This window comes from Lepisma saccharinum, chromosome 26, assembly GCF_977018435.1.
Source record: "Lepisma saccharinum chromosome 26, izLepSacc3.1, whole genome shotgun sequence".
NCBI lineage: Eukaryota > Metazoa > Arthropoda > Insecta > Zygentoma > Lepismatidae > Lepisma > Lepisma saccharinum.
This window is the reverse complement of record NC_139254.1, coordinates 42,471,549-42,484,358: the sequence shown is the minus strand read 5'-3', so window position 1 is coordinate 42,484,358 and position 12,810 is coordinate 42,471,549. Positions and strand designations below refer to the sequence as shown.

The following is a 12,810-nucleotide window of genomic DNA, read 5'->3' as shown; positions in this document are numbered from 1 at the left end:
TTTGCCTCACCCTGTATGTGAATGTATGTGTGCGTGCGCACCATGTGAGGGTCTGGCAACCACCGCTAGCCAGATGCGAGTACTGAAGGACGAACAGAATAATTTCATGCATGGGAGCCTTGCACTTCCTGCATATTTTTGCGTCAGGCATCGCCAGGAACTCCACCTCCCAGGGTCAGCCACAAAAAGTTCTTTTTTCTCCCTGAGGTGCGTAGTATACCACGGGGGATAAACATGATCCGCAGAGATTGGCAGGGCAGTTAGTTATTGTCGTTTCGTTAGGTATGTGAGCTGACGGCATTGTGCAGGAAGTGCAAGGATCATCAGCTGCAGTGAGAGGTAGGGGCATGTTCCAAATATTGTCTATCTCCGTACCCTCGGCAACAGAAATTCAATACAGTCTTAAACAAATTATAATGGGGTAAGTCTTGTCTCGAGTTGTTGAGCCTCGAAACTTACCCTTCCTTTCTTAAAATATGAATTGTTTGTCATTGTCACTGTATAAAGTGTTAATTCATAGCGTAATTTGCCAATTTACAGAATCGTTACACTATTTTAATTTGTTTTATATCCTTGTAGAAACCACGCCGGAGAGGAATGTGGAAGGTCCTGTTCTTGCACGACAATGCTCCTTCACACAAGGCTGGGAAGACACTGGCTGTTGCGAAGGGTCTTGGCTTTCAGTCCATAGACCTTCCAGCCTAATCACCATATCTTGCGCCGTCTATTTTCCTACTCTAAGAGACACTGAAATAATAGAAATTGTGCAGGGGTTGAGAGGTGATAGCAGCAACAGAGCAGGCTTTGTGCAGACCAGAGAAAATAATAACTTGTGTAATTTTTGAACAAACTTAAGACACGATGTGTGTTGAATATGTGGAATAGCACTACCGTTTCATGGTTCTTTAACATTATCTTCTACGTATTTAATTCGGTTATGGGATTTAGGTTGCAATTGAAGAACTGTGTATTAATTGCAGCGGCGTAATACTTAACTTCTTTGAAAGGATGACTCACCCACCCACCATATTGTCCTAGTCGGCTCAAATGGTGGGCAATTCCTTAATTTTTGACGTCACAAGGAATGGGGAATTTCCATTTACTCTTTATGATAATTGCTGATACTTCGGATACTTGAGTGTCACAATTAGTTCCTGTTTATAATAAACATTAACAGATGCATTTCTTCAAATAAACATGACAAAAACAGTAAACTTGACAAGATATGTTTCTTTTAAGAAAAACGAACTCTAGATGGGTTAAAACGATAGACGTAGTTTTGCCCATCCTATTGGGGTAGGGGGTAACTGGGGCTGACTTAATTCATGCTTTTATCCATTACGAAAATCATCATTGTCATTATCTTTGGAAAACAAGTGATCAAAACATTATCTTTTCCATAAGAAATGGAATTGCTAAAAGGAATAAATACACTATTATAGATGATTGAAAATTTATTAAAGTACACACTTCTTCTTTGGAATAAAGAAGGTATAATTTTAATATCTGATAATATTAATGGGTAATCCTGTGTTCATGGTACTGAGCAAATTATAATGCTGCAAGGCATTTAAAAGCACAATATATAAAGATAATGGAATAGTTAAAATTTCAATTTCTATAATTTCTATACAACGAAACTTCACATTTTCTTAACTTTACTACAACTGAAAACCTCTTGCGACTAAATTCGTGAAGATAACATTAAGATACATGTATTGAAATAATTACGTATTTGTCTTATCTAAAACTTCAATTGAAGTGCTCTGGTTTTTTTGCTCATATTTATAAATTCCTGAAAATATCTCTGTCGGTCAAAACTACAATTTCCCTTTATATGTTCAACATTAATGTGGAAGAAAATTTGTCTTGCCCATAGTTGACCTTAGCCATGTTGTAATATGTCTCATTGCAGAAAAAGACAGTTCAGCTGTAGCCGACGACACTGATATGTAGGTATGTAATAAATCTACGTCAACTGAAAATGATCACCTACCCAGGATGCGATTTATTTTTTTATCGTAGGGGAGGGGGGAAAGGATGAACTTAGTTGATTTTCTATTTTAATAATCTTATAGATGTTTGCAAAGAACTCCCCAGAATACTATTTAGTAAGTTCTAATAAGTCTCCATTCAGTTAAAACTTATGCAAATCTTCTTTACCAATTGTACGTACTATACATGCTTAATAATTGGACGTTAATTACTTAATATCTAATCTAACAGAAATCAACGCCATTCTAAGTTTCGTTGATTCAGATTATAGTTCAGTTCCACCTATTGGGAAATCAGAAACCAAGTAAGAATGAACAGCAACGTACGAGTTTTGCCAACATTTAATGAGCAGCGACGTATCTAAAAATTTGTTTAACAAAATAATGTGTATTTTTGTATAGAGATACATATCGGACTCTAGAATTAAGTGTACTCAACTGGAACACTATAAGTATTATGACGCTTTCGGATCTTAAGAAAATGACTATTGAAGAAAGTTAATTATGGAAACGAAGAATGACAAAATATTACAAAATTGTGAACCTCGCAAATTACTGAATTATCACAAAAGGTGTCCTTTGTAGCCTTAAGGATAAATTCATCCTTTAAAAGAAAATTACCATTTGTGCCTGAAAACAAGGTCTGAATGAAACAAAGTTTTAAAAAATGATGAAGGATATATAAAGTTGCTACTTGTGAGTTTGTGACACTTGCCCGAAGTTACATTCGCGCGGAGAGGTCAATGTCCATGACCGTTCAATTTGCGACGATGACGCTTGCACGGAAGTGCAAAATAAACTCGTTCCTCGCCAGAAACCTTGCGAGGCGTCTTCCCCCTCCTCCACGCATGATTGGTTTACTTTCATATCAGAGATTCCCTCGAGGCGATATTCCCTTGCACTATGCAGACCTTCTATGCAGGTCCGGGGTAGTGATACAACTTATTCACAAGTTAGTTGCTGTCTGTCTGTAAATGAGTTGAGAAGTCTCCACATTCGTATATTTCGTCGTAAGTTGATTTCGCTGTAAATATCACGGAGGTGACGGAAACCAGCAAAGGCAAGCCCTTTTTAATTTTTTATGGATATCAGTATATTGTTGACTACACCAACAAGCAAAATGTGAATTATTGGCGCTGTGTGAATTATAAGAAGAAAAAGTGTAAGGGGCGTGTTTCAACTCAAAACAGTGCTGTTTCAGGAAATCTATGTCATACTTGTATCCCGGACGTTGCTGCAAATGACGTTAGGAACCATCGGCCAGTGTCAAGAAACGAGCGAGGGAGACGGATGACTTAATCTCCCAAATCTATACAAAAGAAGTTGGACAGCTATTTAATCGTCGTTACGAATTTGTGACGGCGATGCTCAAGCAAACTAGCTCCAAGCTGTCATTGCATCGCGTTCGGAGGGAACATTTAGGAACAATATCACATCCCGATATCTCAGCAGATATCTGCATACCAGAACAGATCTTGACAATGAACGACGGAGGAAATTTTCTTCTTCACGATGACCAAAGTGGACCTCAGGCCAGAATACTTGTGTTTGACAGCGCCAAAGGAAGGGAAGTCTTAACATCATCGTCGTCTTTTTTTGTTGATCGAACATACAAAAGTTCCAGTAAGCAGTTCGGACAACTCTTCTGCATCCATGCTGATCTGGGAAGTTCTTGGGAAGAAATGAATGTCATCCCTGTCAGTTACGCACTTCTGCCAAACAAGAAGCGTCAAACCTACAATAGATTATTATTTACAGCTCTCAAGAACCACGTGTCTGGCTGGAATCTTGAATAAGTAGATATGGATTGGGAAGGTACAGCCATTCAATCAATCAACTCCTTTTATAACACCATTAAGCCTTGTTTCCATGATTATGTAAAAATAAATATGCTGACCAAGGCAGTAATTTATTTTATTAAAAACATAAACTAAACGTAATGTTTCAACCTTCTAGTAAGGTCTTCTTCAGACTCTGTATCAAGTACAAAAGTAACAAGATACAAAAACAGGGCATTATATATACACAAACATTACTCCCTCCAGACTATTAGAAAGTTGTTATGGAACTATCTAGCAGGTGGCTTTCCCTTGTCAACTGTACTTTCACCTAAAAGGCTAAACATATTTACTTCCATATAGAATGTGGTTAGGCTTTATATCTCACGCTCTTTCTCCTTCATTTTTCTTTCTTCTCCTCTCTCTCTCTCTCTTGTCCTTTCCACTCTTTCTAACACCTTATTCCATTCTTTGTTTAACTTCAGTCCCCCATTACAGTTCATTGTGTCTTATTCACCTTTCTTCTCTATTTCCTTGGCCTCCTTCCATTTTCTCACTAGCATTCCCTTCTCCCTTCCTATCTGCTTAGCCTCATCTCACTCTATGTCATGTCCTGTTTCTCTCGTGTGTTTAAATATCGCATTTCTCTCTCTCTCTCTTAAGTCGTACATCATCCCTATGTTGTTTCAACCTGTCTTTCAGTCTCTTTTTCGTTTCTCCTATGTACAAACTTTGACATTCTTTACATTTCAATTCGTAGATAATCCTATCCTCTCCCTCTTCTCTGTTTTCCTTTTTCTTGTTTGCATTCTTTGCTATTCCTAAGATGCTTCTCCCTCCCTTCCTGTAAGTTTTAATTCCCGCTTTGCTAAGCACTTTGCATATGTTTTCTGTGGTCTTCCCCATACTCCTTATTCTAAACCTTCTCTCTTTTTCTTTCTCTTCTTCTTTTTCTTTCTCTTCCAATTCTCCCCTTCCTCTTTTTTCCTTCTTCTGTTTATGTCCAATCTCTCCTGCTTCTCATAGTCATTCTTTTCCAGCTGTTCCCATAGGCTATTTATTTTGCCTTCTTTTTCACATTCCTTCGTGCATATTTTCTTTATTCTGTCCTCCATATTCTTTATAAAATTGCTTTTTGCCACCTCACTTACATCACTTCTTTTGTGGCAGAATACCCCTGCTGTACACTTCTTCTGATGCCAAGCGGTTTCAATTTCTTCTCCTCTCTTCCTTTTCATTAATATATCAAGGTAGCTTAACTTGTCTTCTTCTTCTATTTCAAGTTCCAATAATATCCCTCTATCTTCATCTTGTATTTCTTTGGCAATTAGAAGGAGTGGAAAGGACAAGAGAGAAAAAGGAGAGGAGAAAGAAGAAAAATGAAGGAAAAACAGCATGAGATATAAAGCCCAAACACATTCTATATGGAAGTAAATATGTTTAGCCTTTTAGGTGAAAGTACAGTTTACAAGGGAAAGCCACCTGCTAGAAAGTTCCATAACAACTTTCTAATAGTCTGGAGGGAGTAATGTTTGTGTATATATAATGCCCTGTTTTTGTATCTGTTACTTTTGTACTTGATACAGAGTCTGAAGAAGACCTTGCTAGAAGGTTGAAACGTTACGTTTAGTTTATGTTTTTAATAAAATAAATTACTGCCTTGGTCAGCATATTCAGTTTTTCATAATCAACTCCTTGTTCCCAGCAATAACGATATCCTGTTAAAACTTTCATTTCAATCAGTGTATTTGGAGAAAGGTTCAGGGACTGGTCCTATTGACTGCATACGAAGAAAACACAGAACTTCGCCTTCACGTTCGAATGTGTGCTGCATTAGCACATGTACCACTTCATATGATTGACGATCGTTGGTCATGCATCCAAGAAGACACACCCGAAAATTAAAAGCTACGAAGTTTCTACGACTATTTCGTTGACCAGTGGCTTGAAAACAGAACTATTCCAAGGCATATGTGGATTTTTTCTGGTAGACGGCACCGAACCAAAAAAGTCTCGGAAGGATGCAACAGGAGGCTGAACAATTTGTTTTGAAGGGCTCCTCCGAATGTCTACACGTTAGTGAACACACTCCGAGAAGACGCTGAATACCATGGCCACACTTACGATAGGATAACTTTCAATCAGGACGGCAAAAGAAGAACGAAATCTGCAATTAGGACTGATAAGATTGTAAGTGACACCTTGAGGAAACTTGAAGAGAACGGAAGTGTGAAGAAAATTCTTAAAGGAATTGCTTATATTCAGAAATTGTAGTAATCGCCTGGAAAATGTAAATTTGTAAATAATGTACATACAAATGGACTGTTTCTATTTGAACAAAAATGAACTGAAAAACAAATACGATGGTTTCCACTGGAACCAGAAACACAATGAAAAAAAAAGAGCTTTGAAAAGAGAGAAACAAAATGTATGGGGGTCAAAGAGAGACTACCTCCACGCGGTGTTCCCTGGAAACGGCATTTGTCGGCTAAAAGTCTCTCAAAACAAACAAATTTTCGAATGAAAAAAGTCATGATAGCTCGTAGAAGAATCGAGAGGGCTAAGAGAAATCCCTCCTCTTACTTTCCGTGCAAGTGTCACAACCTAAATAGTGATTCAGCCAAGGTCGATTGATCTGGGGCAGGATTCGTGCAACTGTCACTCCGTGCAAGTGTCCCGAACCCGCTATTTGTAGATGAAATATTATTGAATTTTCCTGAAATCTAGACTTTTAAATGAGGTATGACAATAAAAATAATACATTGTCATAACAACATTTGAAAATGGTTAGGCTAAGTTCAAAGTTCCACATTTGTGCAATATTTATAATAATTTAGTCATAACAGTTATTTTTGACTGGCAATATGAAAAACAAATATCTTCAATCATATGTTTTCTTTCAAGACAAGAAAGATATGATACATTCAAATTTATAATTAAATTTATTGAAATTGTGTACATTTGCATTGGCATCAAGGTTTATATACAAAGGTCAACTCTTTAAAATTGTTCAATGTATAATATGATGTCATACTTGGTGTTTTGTATCAACATTCAAAAAAATGGTAATTGTAATCATTAGATAAGTATATTGTAATATACATAGTAAAATAGCTGTAACAGAGCAAATATGTACATTTACAACACAAACATTCAAGCTGTTAAGCACTTATGGACAAAAATATAAAACAAAAACAATTGAAGATTGCACATACTGAAAGATCTGGCTTGAACTAGTTGCTCTGATACTAGTTGTCTGTGACTTTAAAAAGGAGCTCAAGATGGAAAAAAGATAAGTACAGATTTAGCAATATGCAATGGTGATATATTTGTACAATAATTGTTGCTTTTAAAGCATTAAACTTGGCAATGTTATAATAACTTGGATGTTTAAGTTATATAGAAGCCTTTTATGACTCGAATGAACTTTGAATATGATAAAATCTTATAAAGATTTGAAAGTTGTGGAATGACACTGATATGTATAATGGATGCCATGTTGAATTTGAAGCAGTGAAGAGGTATCTGTTTTCATCTTCCTTAACGGGCAGGCTTGTGAATGTTACAGTTCCTCAAATGAGTGCTTGGAAGGAAGGTTGCATAGAGTGACACTTATATGTTCTACGTGTGGAGGTGATTTGATCAGATGATGAATTTCGAAAACTGAAGCTCAGAATTGTAGATACAAAGACTTGCTTTATCCTGGAAGGAGATAACTAAGATATATTTTTTTTATGTATAGCATTGATATCTTATAAATGTTCTTGTAAACAAATGCATAATTTGATGCTATTATAATTTTTGTTGTTTCTAGTTTTTATTTTATTTTTATCAATATAATAATTATAAAGGTATTTATTATTATTTGAACATAAACACTTTTCATCAGTATATGTAAATTTAAATTTCCTTTTCAATATAGCACCATAGCTACCTATTGTGCTGATACTGAGTTTGAATTATACTGACTTACATGGTTAAAGAGGATTGGTGACCAAATAACTTTTATATAACTCTGGCCAGGTGACTTCAAAAGAACACGAATTATGACATTCGAAGCGGATTTTATATGATCAGTTGCCTATGCATTCTTTAATTTTCTTTTTGAAATTCAATAGTATAAACCTGTTTGCTCGATGCCTGACTTTTACTATTAGAAAACTCTCTATTAGATCATTCTCTTATCTCTGGCTTAATTTCACAAACAGAATGAGCATTATAAAATTACTGCCGTCTACGGTATGGAAGTATCAAATTTAACAAGAAATATTCTGAATCATAGACCTTTCATTATTCCCAATGTTTATATTTAATGCTTACTGTATGTCTTTTTTTTCGTGTAGTGTGCATCATAATTTGTTTCACCTTCAAGTTATTTATGACCTTCTACTGACATTTAGTTTCAGTTTGCCTTAGTTTTAAGTCTACTTTATGCACAGAAAAGCTAGCCGGGTCTGGACCTACAGAGTAAAGTGAGATCAGAACCACAATGTTCCTCCCTGGGTATAGAACCAGGGATCACTTGATTAGAAGGCAACGACGTTACCGCTATTCATTCTGGGGGCGGGGTGGGAGTGGGGGGTAGTCAAATGCCTAGAAATCCTGGGTTTAATGATTACAAGTAACGTACTTATGCAAACAGATTTATTAAAGAAAGGGCACATTAATTTTTGAAATTATTTGATATGTAACAATAGAAAAATAGAAAATCCGAATTCTAAGTACAATTACAGACATTTCTGGGATTTGACGATTCCATTGAAAGCTAAAAGGATTGTTACAAACCAAAAGTGTCCGTGACTACATGAATTCCCTGAAACTCAAACTTCCTGCAGGAAACGAGGGAATATGGTCAATATGACGCACCATGACCAGTATTAGAAGATACAATATTATAATTATGTTGATAAACTAAAATTATAACCTTTTGAATTGTCAGTATAGAATAACGTAATATTTGCTGATTTATACAGAACATCATTTGTATATTCCTTCGAAATCACATTTCCCATCGAATATCCGCGTGTGTTTGTTCTAGGGTTACGTGGGACGGTTTGGCAGAATGCCAGATGGAAATATTTGTTCGAGTATCTACTCGATTTTAAAAGGATGTTCTTATCCTTGTTTAATTACTCACTTATCTTCCATCATGCTTGGCGGAACTAGTTGCTCTTTAGTGATCATGTGAGCGTTGAACAGCGCTGAAGGCCTTGAACATAGGCGCGCACACTTTGGAGAAAGGCCAGTTGCCCCCTAATACTTTTACTTAAAAATTTAGCGTAGACGAATCTTATCGCGGTTATTAACCAATATTATATTCTTAACGAAAAATTGAGGATTTTCAAGCCGGTAAAGGTTTCAAGGGTATGACAGTTGTATTATTTGATTAATTTTGTACTCGAGTGTATTGAGGTAGGATCGTCGCTGTGACGTGGTAGACTACCTCAGAGCTCCTCATGCCTCGTGGCTCGAGCGAGGTGGAAAGGGGGCGGTGCTAGTAGTTGAAACGGCAGATCGCTTGACGTCGGACTGGGAATCGAGCAGTGCCTTGACGTTTGTACGGGGTGTAATACCTGTAATTACGTGTTCGTATTGAATAAAGAGTAAGTCAAGGAAACTGATTCTTATTACTTCCCGTCGTCATAAGTATGGCGCACGAACAGGAGGACTCGATCGTCTACGTCGTTAGAATCTGGTTGTAGCTGTTAGATGGAAGAATTCAACTTTTTCGTCTGTGATGTTGGAACGTAAGTACTGAACTTTTTCTATGTGGAAAAGAAGAATGACGAATAACTTTATCGCGCTGTGATTGTAGCACCGAAACTATAAAAGAATTGTACTGAATACTGCGACTAAAATTCTTAGCTAGCAGTAACGGAAATTGAAAATGGCTACAAAAAAGGAATTGGAGTTTCTCTTTAAACAATTTGAAGCTAGACTCGCGGAACAAGTTAGTAGTGTGAAAGCTGATATTAATAGTGTTGAAGCTAATGTCAAAGCTGATATTAACAGTGTTGAAAGTAACGTCAAAGCGGATATTAATAGTGTTGAGGCCAGTGTAAGTAATGTAGGCACTAGCATAGGTCTCTTAAGGCAAGACTTCGAATTATTGGAAGCACGAGTCGAAAAGAAAGTGTCTGATAATTTGGTCGAAACAAAGGAATGCGCCCATGAACTAAAGGAACAAGTGGTCAACTTGAGCACGAAATTGGAAGAGAAGATAAACGAGGTTTCTGTTACGTGTGTAAATCAACATAAAAAATTGAGAGAGGTTTTCGATTCTCATGTAAAACAGGTAGAAAATGAATGCGTAGAAATTAAGAAAACACTCGAAATAAATCAAAAGAAGTTTGAAAGTTTAGTCAACCTTGTACATGGAAATGAAAGTAGTATGAAGGAGTTGTTTAATAACATTAGTGGACATGGAGTTGCTATTGCTGAGTTGAATAGTAAATTTAACGAAATTAGTGTTAAGTGTGGACAAACTATTCAAGATCTAAACTTGACCGTTCAAACCGTTCAACAGAAAATATCTAGTAATGACATTACTGTTAAGGGTTGCTTACAACAACTTACAGAGATTACTAACAAATATGAGATTCTAGATGATAAGGTGGAGAATATTCGGTATCAAGTTAGAGATTTAACGAATGATTTTTCCATTTTAAGAGTAAGTGCTGAACCGGTAAAATCTTCTTTAGGATTAGAAACTAGAGTACAAGGCTTAGTTAGTCCTGATGTTCCTAGATTGTCTGAACAGCAAAGGGAAGCAAGGAAAGCTTCTTTACCCATTGAAAAAACTGAATATATCACGTTTAGAAAGCAAAGACCATTACGTAAAGGAGAATCTGATTCAGATGTAAAATCTTCTAACTCTGAAACTAAAGTTCAGTTAAGGGGGCTTAAACGTAAATCAGTAAGTAGCTATAAGACAGGTAGAGTTGCGAAAAGCATGTCAAGAGATAAATTTCATGATAGTAGTTCGGAAAGTGGAACTGATCACAAAAGTAGTAGTTACAGAAGGAAGTTTGTACCTAGTACACTTAAGTACTCTGATCTAGATAGGTTACCTAAATTTACTGCAACTAGGATGGATTATTTGGCGTCACAATTTCTTCAAGAGGTTGAGGATCGCTTGGATATGTTAAATGTTCCCAAAAAAGATTACATGAAGTATGTACCAATGCTTTTGAAAGGTGTTGCTAAAAATTGGTTCTCTCAGGAGAAACTACACATTGTAGATTATAGTTCTTTTAAGGTTCTTTTCCTTAATGCCTTTGAAAGTGCATCGTGGAAGTCAACATGTCTTGCAAATGTCTTGTGCAAGAGATACAGCAAAGAAAGTAGACAAACTCTGTTAAATTATTTCTGGTCCCAGATTAATTTACTAAATTCCATTCAGCCAGACATGCCAGAACAGCAAAAAACTATTTTAGTAGCCCAACAGTTACCAAATAGAGTTAGAGAAGCAATCTTAAATCAACCTAATATTAGTCTTGGTACAGCTGCGGAATTGGTTGCGCGTCATGAAGCTCTGTATGCAAGTGCTGAAGGTGAAAGTAGGAGAGATGGAAGGCCTGTTGGTATTAGACAAGTACAAGTTGTTAATGAAACTAAAAGAAATAATCAATCTAGAGTAAGCAATATGCAAAATTCTAATACAAGCCATGAGACTAATGTAAGGAATTCTGGTAATTTCAGAAGATATGCCACTGATAATAATAGTAGTAATGATAGTAGATCTGGTCAGAGATCTTGGAGAGTAAACCGTTTTCCATATTCTGGTAATAACTATAGAAACAGTAACTTTCGAGGTAGATACAATTATAGTAACCAAAATCGTATAAATGCTGATAATAGTAGACCTAGGTATAGAAATACTAGTACAAACACTGTGTCACACGGTGATGTTCAAAACAATCCTCAAAGAAGTGAACCTAGATCTAGTACTAGGGAAGAAATAGAAAATGGTAATGGTGGGTCTTCACTTAGGGTGAATGCGCCCTGGTTTGTGCCTGAACAACCTTTAAACTAGATAGTGAGTCTATTGTTATTGTGACACAGAATAGCATAGACGAAGATGAGAATATTGTGTCAGTAGCCAATCTTAATACTGAAGATTTAAGAAACAAACTTTGTAATGAAAATTCTAGTAAAGCAAACTGTGAATCATGCCTTAAAAATGTATGTAGGGTAGATATTAATTTTTATGAAGACTTGTTAGAAGACGAAGCGAAATATAGTTCTAATAATTTAATGTTACCTGTAAACCTCAGGAACAAAGTCAAGAATACAACGTCTATCTTTGCAAATATTAATGGGATAGAGAGTAAATGCTTAGTAGATAGTGGTAGTGACATTTGTTTGATGTCAGAGAACAAATGGAAACGTATTACTAGCGAAGTCACCAGACCTAAATTAGAGCCAATAGAAGATATTATTTTGGTTGACTATTCTGGAAAAAGAAAACAGAAAGTACTTGGAAAATTTTGTGTGGATATAGAAATTGAAGATATTATGTTTTTTGTTCAGTTTGTTGTCGTCAAAGATTTGACAGTAGACATTCTTTTAGGTTTAGATTTTTTGTATAATGTAGAGGCTCTTGTAAACTTCAAGGAAAATTCTTTATTGTTACACACCAAACAAGGTGAAAGGTTAGTTAAATTATTACCTATATCTTGTCCAACTTTTGATGTGAGTGAAGAGGCAGAGAGTAGTTGTCTTAATGTAACCCAAAAGTCAAAAGAGGAAATAACTGTTGCTAGTGTAGAAGATCTTAAATTAAAAGCTATGCAAGCTGAAATACTCGATGAAGATGAAAAGAAGCAACTGTTTGATTTGTTACTTGAATTTAGGATGCTGTTTGATGAAAAACCTGGTTTATGTACTAAATATGAACATCATATTGAATTAGATACAACAGAACCTTTAGTTTCTAAGCCATATCGAATACCTTATCATTACAGACAAAATGTTAGAGATCATATTCAAAAATTACTTGAGTGGGACATTATAGAACTTTCTGATTCACCTTATTT

General features: G+C 35.9%; 1 protein-coding gene across 1 annotated transcript in view; it reads left to right on the top strand.

Annotated features, from left to right (window-relative positions):
- Positions 1-247: 247 nt before the first annotated feature.
- Positions 248-12,810, top strand: part of LOC145979516 (retinaldehyde-binding protein 1-like) — a 78,360-nt gene continuing 65,797 nt past the window's right edge. The window contains exon 1 of the mRNA XM_083112457.1: positions 248-339. The gene's annotated coding sequence lies outside the window, so the exon portion shown is untranslated. The remainder of the gene's footprint in view (positions 340-12,810) is intronic.